Source organism: Athene noctua, chromosome 22 (genome assembly GCF_965140245.1).
Source record: "Athene noctua chromosome 22, bAthNoc1.hap1.1, whole genome shotgun sequence".
In the NCBI taxonomy this organism is placed as follows: Eukaryota; Metazoa; Chordata; class Aves; order Strigiformes; family Strigidae; genus Athene; species Athene noctua.
The window spans coordinates 8,938,897-8,951,227 of NC_134058.1; positions in this window are offsets into that span (position 1 = coordinate 8,938,897).

A 12,331-nucleotide genomic window follows, 5' to 3' on the forward strand; every position below is an offset into this window, starting at 1 on the left:
GTGCCCTGATCTGGGGTTTGTAGAAGCCTGTACTGGCTGTGATGCTGCCCAGACACCCCATCCCTCTTTGTAGATGTGCCTTCAGTACTGCTCTCTGTCCCCTCATGTCTTAGCCCTGGTGAACCTGGGGTGGCTTGGCCTCTTTAGTGAACAGAATTGCCAAGGGGGATGGGGAAAACTTCTCCCAGGGAGGACACTGCCACCAGGCTGATGCCTCTTCTCAGTTTTGGCCTCTGGAACTCATCATGTTCTCGCGTGAAGTAAAGATGCGTTTGTGGGCTGGGACTTTTCTTTTGAGAGTTCAGTGAAACAGTGAGAGCATCTTTTGCTTCCTGAAAGCAAGGAACCTTGAGTCTGCTGGGCTGGCATGTCTCATGATGTGGAAGAGCTGCTACCAGCAGACCAGAGAACCTGGGGATGTGGCTGTCAAGGGAGACTTCTTCAAGATGCCTGAGTAATTCAGGAGCTTGATGGATGCAGGTACTGAACTGCCCTGAGAACTGCCTCTGAAAATCCTCCCAAGACTTCAGTCTGTATCTTGATAGGCTGAAATATCTTTGAAAATCTGGCCATGGTGTCTGGCCAGAACTCAGCTGCTGTGCCTAGAAAGCAGTATCACTCTTGAAGATGGGACTGTGTTGCTCAAGGGAGCTTTGACCCTGTGCCCTGATCAAGCCTGTCCTGATCCCCAGCCCTGTCTGGAGACGTGATGGGGGATGATTTGCCCTGGGGCTGCCTGCTTCGACTGAGGTGGGTGTTCAGATGAACTTCTAACCCTGGGAGAAACGGGAAGGGTCTGGCTGCATGATGTGTCCACAGTGCTAGTGGGGCACGCATGGAGTGCATGGACTGCATGCGTTGCCCTTCAGTGATGAACTTGTCTGTGAATCTAGGAAAGCCTTAGTGTGATGCTGTGGCACCTACTTTTTGCCCTAGTCCTTCCTCAGACCCCTGCAGCAGGGTCCCTGCCCTGCTGTGTGGTGCAGGCTTTGAAGGGAGAGCACCCGGAATTTGATTCCTGCCTCGACCTCGCTCATTTTAAGTGTCTGCACCCTTCTAGTTTCACTTTAGCCTGGCTCCAGCATGGGTTAATCTGTCAAACTGTTTCTAACAAACCCACCCAGACAATGAACTATCTCAGATCTCTGCCCCTTCTCCCCTTCTGTGACCGACAGCAATTTGGGTCTGAAAACAATAGTCCTGGTCTAACAGACCTGATTTCATTCTCTGGGGAGATTGCAGGTTTGGTTACTAAAGATAACTGAGTTTACGTGGTCGGCTCCAGCTCTGCAAAATGTTCAATTTACTCTTGTGGTGTTTAAAAATTAGCACAGCACACTGCAAAATGAGTGTGGTGCTCACTCAACCCTCTGCTTGGGTCCTCTGTGGGAGTCAGCCTGCAAAAGACTGGACATGAGGGGAAAAAGTGTTTCAAAGAAAGAGTGGTCAGAGTGGAATAGGCTGCCCAGGGAGGGGGGAGTCCCCATCCCTGGGGGTGTTTAAGGGCCGTTGGGATGAGCTGTGGGGGGATGTGGGGTAGGGGAGAACTTTGCAGAGTCGGGCTGAGGGTTGGACTCGATGATCCTGAGGGTCTTTTCCAACCTGAGCAGGGGATCTGGTCATGAACATCCCAGCCACAGGGAGCAGGGTGCTGGGGGAGGTTAGCTCAGGTTTTGGCCACTCTTCCTGAAGTGCTGAGCCTCAGGCCACTGCCTCGGCGTGGTGGGATTGGCAGGGAGATGGAGCACTGTCCATCTGCCCTGGGGAGCTCCGAGGTGACTGCAGTCTCTGAAGTCACTGAGTCCCCCAGCAGTGCTGTTCAGCACCCTCCATCTGTGGATGTATGTGTGCTCGTAGGGGTGCCTGGCCAGTGCAGTGGTGCTCAGGGCAGCTCTTGCTTGTTGGAGGTGCGGGTGAGCCTGGCTCCCACCTTGCCTTGCCTGGCAGGAGGCGCAGCCCAACCCCAGAGCCCAGGACTTTCTCCAGGCTTGCTCTGTGCAGGTGTTGCAAGCGAAGGGGGGTTTCCAGGGCTGCCCCCTGCCTTCGAGGGGGGGAGATGTAATCATGTGCAGATAACAAAGCCCAAGGGCTACAGCCGCATTATTCCCTGTTTGTGCCAGATGCGTTTTATTACTGTCTTGGGTGGAGTTAGCAAATGTCAGGCTGGATGGAGCAGAGTGCAGCCTGGGGGTCCCACCACGGCTGGAGTTGTAGGGGAGGCTCCATGTGCTGTTGGTTCATCACCAGACCCCTGCTCTCAGCGGCTCCCCCCCAAGACACCCCAAGAAAGCTGAGGGGACTACAGCTCTTCCGCTGTTACCCAAGTGATCCTGCATCTTTCCATGGATAATGTCTGTGTCTGAAGATCAACACTGAGATCCTGGAGTCCTGGAGAATGAGGATGAATAAGGGGAAAACATGAGAATATAAATATATATATATCCTATGAATCCTGTGAGGAGGCATTGAAGGAGCTGGGAGTGTTCAGTGTGAGGAGGAGGAGGCTGAGGGGAGCCCTCATCCCTCTCTGCAGCTCCTGACAGGACATTGCAGAGAGGCTGGGGCTGGGCTCTGCCCACAGGGAATTAGTGACAGAACAAGAGGGAATGGCTTGAAACTGTGACAGGGGAGGGTCAGACTGGGCATGAGGGAAAAATGTTTCAGAGAAAGAGCGGTCAGAGAGTGGAATAGGCTGCCCAGGGAGGGGGGAGTCCCCATCCCTGGGTGTGTTTAAGGGCCGTTGGGATGAGCTGTGGGGGATGTGGGGTAGGGGAGAACTTTACAGTAGATTCGGGCTGAGAGATGGACTCGATGATCCCAAGGGTCTTTTCCAACCTGAATGATTCTATGAGAACAAACCACACCAGAGGAGCTTCTGCTGGCTCTGATGACCCATGGGAATGTCTTGGGACTGGGTGCTGGCTTAGGAAGGTCTGTGTCACTGTGTTTTCATTTCTGGGAGCAGCTCAGGGTCCCAGGCTCTGGTATGCAGCTGTCAGTCTTCTGACACCATTCTGTCCAGAAAGCCTCTGAACCTGCTAGCTTAGCTTTGCCAGCTCTGGCTCCTTGCCTGCTTCCCTCCTGAAGGCTGGTTGGAAGCGCACACGGGCAGAACGAGAACTTGCATCTGTCATGGTGTTGCTGCAGCAACAAAAAGAATCATTTTGGTCACTCTGGGTGCTGTCAAGAGCTTTAAGTACCAGAGACCTACACCCCAGCCAGCGCCAGAGGCTGAGACCTGGCTGTATGTTGGCTGAATGGCTGTTTACTGGCATCTCGGAGGAGCTGTCTGGGCAGGTTGCCTCTGGTTTGGGGTGGTGCTGGCAGCTGGGGAGCCGAGACAAAGTGGAAGCATTGGTTCATCCATGCTTTCCTGAGCCTGGGCAGTGGGTGCAGCAGGTCCCTGGTTTCAAGGGACATCAGTGGGTGGCAATACGCTTGGTGTGTCCTGTCTGCAGGTTTGGTGATGCTGGGTAGAGTCTGCTTGGCCGCCCTGCTGGCAGCAGAGCATGGCCGGTCAGACTCAGCTGGGCTGGAGCTTGCAGGACAGGCTCTGTTCATTCCTGGCTTTTGGGGGTTTGTTCCTCTGTGGCTCATTGTCCCTGAAGACCATGCAGGGGTAGATTGGAGATCTGGTGGGTAGATGTCCTAGGAGTTTTCCTGCTCCACAACATTCCCAAAATGAGCTGGCACTGGAGTGATAGCTGGATCAGGGTACGCTTCACATTTTATGACTTCTTTCCTCCTCTGGCCCACCCTGCTGAGGACAAGACCCTGGGGATGTGGCAGCAACCGAATCAGTCCCTGGGTACAGTGGAGCAGTGGAATACGCAGAGGAGATGCTGAGCAGCAGGCCAAGCTCTGCTGCTTGGGGTGAGTTCCCCAGAACAGCCTGGTCCTGCCAGGTACAGCTTCCCAGCTCTGCACTGAGGCCAAAGCCTGCATCCATCCGCCCCATCCATCCGCCAGCCTCTGCCCTGGCCCCCTCACGTTTTCCTCTCCTACGGCTTTGCAGATGCATTCAGGGGCTGGAAGCTGCTGGGCGCACGCAGACATGGTGGAAAGGAGCCCAAGGGCTGGGCAGAGGTGGAAAAGGGGCTGCTTTGTGCTGAGGGGCCTTCCCGGCCTGCTGGCAGCCCCCCAAGCCCTCCGCCTCCTGCCACTCCCCCCCCAGTCCTGGCAGCCCCCAGTCCTTAGCTCCTTGGGGCGCTTGCACGAGGCATCGTTTGCTGAATCCCCCTCTCCCTCCCCACCATGGGCTGCGGCACGGGGATGCCTGGCCAAGATCACAGGACAGCTTAAGGGTTTAAACAGATAGGAGGCTTAATAGCTTGACCCTGGGACCTCTTCATTGCCTGCTTGGGGCAGGGCTGTGATTTTGCAGCGTGTGTGGGAACGTGTCCAGAGCCAGGCATCGCTCTGCTGGAGTGCAGCTCTGGCCGCACGTTGCAACAGGGGCTGGACAGAGCCGGGGCTGGACAGACCTTTGCTTGCAGCAGAGGACGGAGCGTCTGCAGGCCAAAGGCTTGTGTGTGTGTTGGGACTCTTAGACAGGACGGGCCTCTGCCTAGATGGGCTGTGTGAGCCTGGCTTGTGTGGGGGGCATATGGTCACCCCTCCCTCTGCTGTCCGTGGAGCTGGTTGGGGGAGCATGGGCAGGATGGGCAACCAAGCCCCTGCCTGAGTGTGCTTGAAGGGACCCCGAAGAGGCAGGGCTTTGTCTGTGCCTGGGAGATGTGGATTTGGGGCTGCTACTTGGTGACACAGGTGTCACCTCCTGTGACAGGTGCCTCCAGTGTGATCTGGGCCATGTCCTGGCATGGATGATGGATGGGAGAAATACCACCCCAACTACAGGAGCAGTGAGAAGTGAGGAGGAGCTGGCATGTGGGGTTGCAGCCTCTCTGATGCAACCTGGGGTTCCCAGTACATGCTGACCTCCACCAAGACACAGCGTGGTGCTCAGCACTGCTGTAATGCCACCGGCTGCTCTCCCACACCACTCCTGACATGTTCTTTGTGTGCTGGGCCCCGACGGGTGCTTGGCTGCTGCCCTGGGGCTGTCTCCGTGTGCTTGCACAAGGCAGGCAGCCCTGACCTGCTTGGGGCTTTGTGGGTGGCATCCTGGGCTGGCAGCGGCAGTCTGGTGCCCTGTGCCAAAGGGCTCCAAGCAGAGCTGGCCCGATGTGTGCTGGCATGCCGAGGGGGAGGATTTGCTGCCATCTCCCCTCCTCTCTCCAGCCATCAGTGGGTTTGTCTCCTGGAGAGCAGCCTGGGTCCTTTTGTTGTCACAAGACGTGTCCTGCATTCTCTCCTCGGAGAGACGGGGGCCGATTTTTAACTCTGCAAACCTGTTGAACCCAAAATCACCACATGCTTCAGAAAAGCCTGGCAACCCTGCTTGTGCTGCAGCATCATGAGGTTCAAACAGAAGCAGGAGCCCCTGCGTGAGTCCCAAAACCTTGCCAGGGGCTGTCACCAAGCTGAGCAACATCCCTGGCTCCAGAAGGGATCAGGCAATCCCTGTGGTGACCCATCGACCTGCATCCCAGCAGTGCCTGAGCCCAGCAGCAGGGACCGGTGCTGGGGCAGGGGCAGCAGCATTTCCCCCCCGCCTTCCCCAAGTTGTTATTTCAGCTGCTGGAGCCTCTGAGGGGCTGACAAACACCCCACAGGTGCTGTTTGCAAGTACCTTCTCCCCTCCACCCCGAACCCTGCCCCCCCCCCCCCCTTCCCTGCTTCGGGACTCCCTTGCCAACCCCCCCCCCCCCGACCTCACGCCTCTCCCCCCTCCAGGCCCCCTGGGACAAGGACCACATACACAAATCCTTGTTGCTTGCCTCCGTCCTGACCCGAGCTGTTAACAGAGGCTGCTTTTCTGCTGGCTTAGGAGCCGGCAGCAGTGTGCATGGCCCCGGCCACCAAGCTCCAGCCCTCCAGGGCTGCCTCTTAACCTGGAGAAGCAGCGGGTTATTTGTGTTGCTCTTGGCAGGGACACCCTGGCCCTCTGAAACAGAGGTGAATGTGCGCGGAGGTGTGGGGCGCAGGCCAGCATGCGCTGTTTGTGTTGGACCCACCACGCAGGGAATTAGTTCAACTCGGCTGCTAATTGCTTCTGAAGTGCAGGGCTCTGTCAAACGGACGTGGACGCGTGATGGGGACAGCGAGCGCAGCCGGGGAGGAAAGCTGGCCCTGTGCTACTTTGCTCCGGGCTCTCGAGACCTCGCTATCTCCCCTCTCCTGGCTCTATCAGCCTCACTTAACCCAAAGGAAGCAGAGGTTTTTCAGCCATGACCCAGCTGCTTGGGGGTCCCAGGACTGAGATGCAATGCTCTGCTTTTGGTGGAGAAAGAGCAACCCCCTTCCCTGCCTCCCGTCATCTCCTCGGGGCTGGAGAGGGGGAATTGGCAGGGAAGAGGCTTTCCCTGCCCCAAATCCCCGTGCTGAGCCCTGCTGACTTTCTCTGCCCTGTCTCAGCCCAGTTTTGCTCTCATGCAAATCCCCCAGTGCTCCAAGTGGTGGGAAAGGAGGGTTTTGCCGTGCAGAAGGGCTTCCCACTTGCTCAAGCATGGGCTGACCCCTTCCATTCCTAAACCTTTGCTGTACCTGGTCCTGCCATAATTTTGGGGCTGGCATGGTGCTGCAAAGGGCTCTGGTTCCCCCACCTTGATGTGTGCAGGCAGGAGAGGAGAGACCTTGTAAGAACCACCCTGCATGTCGTGCAGAATGTTTCTGGGTCCTCCAGCCATGTCAGCACCAAAGCCCTGGGTGCATGTCCTAGGGTGCTGAGCATTTCCCTTTGCAGGCTGGACACAGTGTCATTCAGCATCACTCTCTGAGGAGGCAGAATTCACCACAGCATCAGCTGTCCATCCGTGGAGGGGGGGGAATGTCCTTTCACAGAGCTGGGGGGATCTAGGGCAGGAGGACATGCTGCCAGATGCTCTCCTGGCCTTAGGAAGGAGCCACCAACTCTACCATCTTTCATGACCCATGGCCCCCCGGGGTGATGTGCAGGGAGAGGGCTCTAGGCCAGGTCAAGGACAGCAAGCCACAGGCAGGCTAAGGTCCCTGTGGTGGACATGGTCCCCTGGTCCTTGTCACTCTGACATTTAGCATTGACTGTTATTTTGAGCCTCTGTGGGCTAAACCAGGCTACCTGTCCCACACCTGCATTCCTGATGGATGCTGAGCACTGCCCGGCTCGCTGTGCCATTGGCCTCCATCCTGCAGTCCTGCCTGTGCCCTCTCCCACCCCTTGCTGCCTCCCCTCCCTCCCCCTGCTTTCATTTTGTAATTGTCGTTTAAAAAACCCAAACGCCCATTGTCCAAACGGGGATTAAGCACCATCTGTGCAAACTTTGAGGCCATTTTCGGTGACTGGGAGGAAATGGATGACTCAGAGAGACATTGCGACACAGATAGGCTGTGACCCCGAGCTGAGCGGGTGGATCTCTGTGGAGCAGCCCTGTTAACCCAGGCGCCTCCCGGCAGCCTTTGGAGGCTCATGGCAAGGGAGCCAGCAGCAGTTTTTGGAGGGCTGTAGGGGTCCCCCCTGAACCATGAGGTGTTTCCAACCAGCTATCCCTCGTGGCAGAGCTTTACTCCATCCGGTCCCACTGGTGGCTCCTGAGTTCTGGTTTTGAGCGGTGCTGATGGGAAGGGGATATAAGGTGTGGGCTCCATGGTGGAGCGCTGGGGCCGGGAGGTCAGTCTGCATTAGCGTAGGACCTCCCAAGACCCTCCTATTGTGACCATTTTTCCTCAAAATGGTGTCCAAAGGATGATGAAGGTGGCTCTGCACAAAGGTGACAACACAGCATCCGCTGATAAATACCCGGAGATACCTTCTCATGAGAGCAAGAAAGTTGTGCTCCAAGTGGCTTCTCTTCACATCGCCTCACCCGCCCCATGCAAGATATGTTCCCGTAGCCTGTCTGGGCTGGAATGGCACCCAAACTGAGGGCATGGTGGTGGTGAGGCACATGGGAGGCAGAGGCTGCTGGCCAAGGTGGTGCAGCAGTGAGGAGCACTTGGCCAAGGTAGGGTTTTCAGCAGGACTTGGTGTGGGTCCAGCTGTTGCAGGGTGAGGAGGGAAATGTTCAGTGATGGTTCTGACCAGCTCTGAGCCATGCAGGGACTCTGTGCAAGGCAACTGGTGTCCCTGCAAAACCCCTGTCTTAGCAGAGTCCAACCAACAACCCCTTTGGTCCAGTGTCCTGAAGAAAGAAGTCTGGGGAAGGACAACAGATTTTAAGGCCATTAATGTTGGGAAGACTGAGGGGATCAGATGTTTTGAAGGATGGTGGTTTAGTTGATCCCATGATTGCAGGAGATGGATCTGGGTCCTGAGGAGGGCAGGCAGAGCTAAGCCTAAGGAACTGAACAGGGATCCCTGGGTGATGGATATGAGAATGATGAATGGAATGCTCCTGATCTTTGTTTGTAGGGGAAAAAGAGAGTTCTACCTTACAAGTTTTTCCCTTTGCCCCATGTTTTTGTTGTTCCCCAGCTCCAGCATGGCTTGTTTCTGGCTCACCAGGACACTGTTCATATACAAGAGGTGATGCTGGACTAATTCTGAGCTCAGGTCCAACAGCAAGGACAAAGCAGGGCTAGACTGTGAGTTCTGGCAGTGATATGGAAGGAGCATCTGGAATATACTCCTTGTTTGGGAGCGTTTTGCTCAGCTCTTGCTTATGGTGCTGTCCGTGCCCGTTGCACTGAGATGGGAAATGGGTGTGAGACATGTCAGCTGCCTGCTTTGCTGGGGGCGTGCCTGTATCTAAATCTAGTATCCTGTGCACCGCTCAGGGTCTTCAAATTCAGGGAGGTGATGGTTGGGGCAGGAAATAAGTAGCCCTCAACAAGGAGCTGTGATTAAGACAGCTTTACACCACAAGGCTGGCTTGGACAGGTACAATAACCCTAGAAGTTGGTGAAATTATTAGGCAGAGCTTAAGGAAAATGATCTGAAGACAGTGCTAAGGCAGGTGAGATTTTGCTTGGCTTAACACACAAAACAGAGAAGAAAAGGAGAGGAAAGAATTTCCCCTATGAAAGTCTTGGCTGGTTCAATTTCCAGTGACGGTCAAAGAGTTAAAGTGATATGTTGGGAGTTATGAGTGTTTATCTAAAAGAAAAGTGGCAGGTGAAAGGGATAAAATAACACAGTTTGTAAAGCAATGCAATATGTTCGAATTATCCGAGGATCAGAGCTGGAATTTGGAAGGTAATATTGGATAGAAGGAAATGGGAGAAGGAGACAGAAATAGGATGGGGGAAAAAACAGCTTGAGGTGGTTCCCCATTGGTTGCTACAAAGGAAAAAAAATGGGTTGGCATTATTAGGAGCATTGTGAATTTGTTTATTAGAGGGGATTTTCATTGTACTTTCAGAATTAAGCTCCAGGCCTCTGCTATATCAGGGCGCAGAACAGACCCTCCCAAGCAAGTTTTGGCTGGAAAAACATGTGCAGAGTCTGTTACCGTGTCCGAGAACATCCCTGTAAATGGCCCTTGTGCTCGGATGACCTGTGAAATGCCCAGAACCATCCCTGACCGAGTGCCGGGATCCTTCCCCTCCTCCTCCGGTGCGCTGGGCTGTGTGTGCTCGACCCTGTGGCAGAACTGGTTTCCCCTCAAATCTCCAACGGGCTGAGCACTTTCTCTAGCAGCAACAAAACAACTCCTCTCCACCTACCCACCAAGCACTACTTCAGCTCTTGCCTCCATAGCATTGGAGGATCTTCTTCATGCAGAAGCACATGGGCAGGTGGGTCTTGGAACCATGGGAAGCTGCAGGAGATGCAGCTGGGAAACTGCTCTGCTGGGAGAACTTGGGTACCTCCAAAGGGCTGTTGTAGAACAGTGCCAGAGCCGTGCAGGAAGATTTCAAGTAGATTTGTCCCACTGCCCTCACTCTTAACTGGCTTTTACAGCCTTATCTTCATCTGCTTTGCAGGCATCACCCTCACTAGTCCAGAGCTCAGCTTCTCCTGGGCCGTTTGCCCAGTTCTGGGAGGTTTCCAGCTCATGCTAGCTGAGAAATTTGGAGAGGGCTTGGGGAGGTTGCAGCACCTCCACCACTGCCTCTGTCCTGGGCCTTCTGTCTGGACAGGCTCCCCAGCTCCAAAATCTCCATTTTCCTCCTCAGCCACATCTTTGTCCCTCCCCTTGCATGACTGCCCTCTCTTATCAGGGCTCGCCAAGGAGGCCAGGATTGTGTTCAAACCTCTGTGTGGTTTGCAGGTACAACAGCATACACCAGTCTTTTCTAACCAAGAGAAGGTAAAAGGAAAAAGCCCAGGCATGGAGTGCAATTGATGCTTTGACTTCCTGAATCTGCTGGCAACCCAGAGCAAGGACTCCAGGGTGCTTCTGTATCAGCCCGACTTTGCCTAGCTGTGGCACGTGGAAAACGGAGATGGCAAAGTGACTTTACTGAGAAGAAAAATACACAAAAGACTGATTTATTTTGCATCTAATTCAGTTCTGAGCCCCTCCCAGATGTTCCAGGTTTCTTGGTGGAAATGAAACGGCTGCAGATTTTCCAGCTGGCCACAGAAAGCAGAGCACTTGTCCCAGGCCAAGTCCTGAATGAGCTATCTGCAGGGCTTCATTTCACTGTGGCTTGTTCTGCCTTTCCCCATGTTTGTCTCAAAGTTCAGTTTTCTTAACAGCTTTCTGGGGATCCTGTCTGTCCCCCTTGTGGTCCCAGTCCCCTTGAGAGCATCCATCTTCCTGCTGTGCCATGGGTTGTGTGTTTTCTTCCTTCTTTTGTCCTGTTGGTTGCTCATTCACCCTGCTTTGCATCCAGACCTGGTGTCCTTCTCTTGGCTTTGATGAAACAGTAAAGATGTGGGACCATCACACCAGCTTCCATGTATGTGAGAGGCAGCCCTGGAGCTGCAAAGTGCCCTCTTCCATGCTCATTCCCCACGTGTCTTTATTACTTTAGATCTAGTGAGGTCTACTGATGGACTTGGAACAAGGCTGCCTTTTGCTCCAAAACAAAGCAAACCAGGTGGAAGGAAGTGTGGCTTATTGCTAATGAAGTGAAGAATGAAGTGCTTGAGTTCACCTGCCTCAGACTTTCTAGAGAGAGGACTTTGCTCTAGAATTGAAAGCTGCACCATGAAGCCTTCCGAGACGCACTTCCTATACCCTCCCATGAGCCTGGAGAGGGTTGTTACCATGCAAAATAAATTAAATATCCTGCTTCAGATAGAGACTCCAGAATATCTTCATGGTGTCCTTGGAAGTGGCTGCAAGCTGACAGTCACCCTGTGGTTGGCCTCAGATAGTTTGTCTGTGCAAGGTCTGTTACCCCTGGTAATTCTGTGAGGCAGCATGAATATTGATGTTCCTTTTTTTTTCAGAATTCCAGATTTTTTCACCCTTTTAGCTGAGCTGCATATAAACCACAGTGCCTTGACCCTCGGCACTGCTCTGAACGTGTTCTGTATTTCTGTGGTCTTTCTTGGACATTTTGTTTTATAGCCAGGTTTCAAGTTTGAAGGCATCTATAATCCTGCCACATTTAATTTTCTCTACAACTTCCTGGACAGTAGCTCAGCAAGCAACTTTTTGCAGTACAACAGGGTGCCTGAACTGTCTTTTTCAGAAGCAGGCTGAAAACTCCCTTTTTAATTTCTAATTCTTGGGTTCAAGAGCCATTTGCTGATAAACTTCCATACGCCAACTTTCTCTCCTTCAGAAAAGTTGAGGTTTTGAGTCTGTAACTTGCTTGCTTTGTCAGGTGCTGAGTCTCGGGTTTCTTTGGTGGAAACTGTAGGTAAGAGGGAAGATGCAGTAGCACTTTTGGTGTCCTACATCCTTTCCTGGCCATGGCAATTTTCCTGACAGTTCCTTGACATGTGGTGGGAGCAGACTCTGCCTCTCTTGTTTCTGGACCAGCCAAGCAATGCTTGTACACGCACGTAGCTGAAACCATCTTGCAGACTGAAGGATGGGAACTGGAGAAGCTGATGGCTTATGGTGTGGGGATGAAGTCACAGTTCTGCTGAGCACCTGCCTCATGAGCAGTGGTGCTGTTCTGGCAAAGGGTGCGTGTCTCTGTGAGACCACCTTCGGGCACCTGGGGATGATAAGGCAGGTGACAGAGGTGACCAGCCGTCGTGGTTTCAGTCTCTGGTTTGTGCACCATCAGTCATTTATGAAGGGAGGTTATGTTGCCTGCTTTGCAACCCTGCTTAATAGCCTTCTTTTGGAAAGGGCTGGGGGCAGTGGTGACACCTTCTCAATGGACTGGGCTTGGCTACCACCCAGCTCAGGGAGACTGGGACATCTGAAGAGTCTCGCTGTTGCTT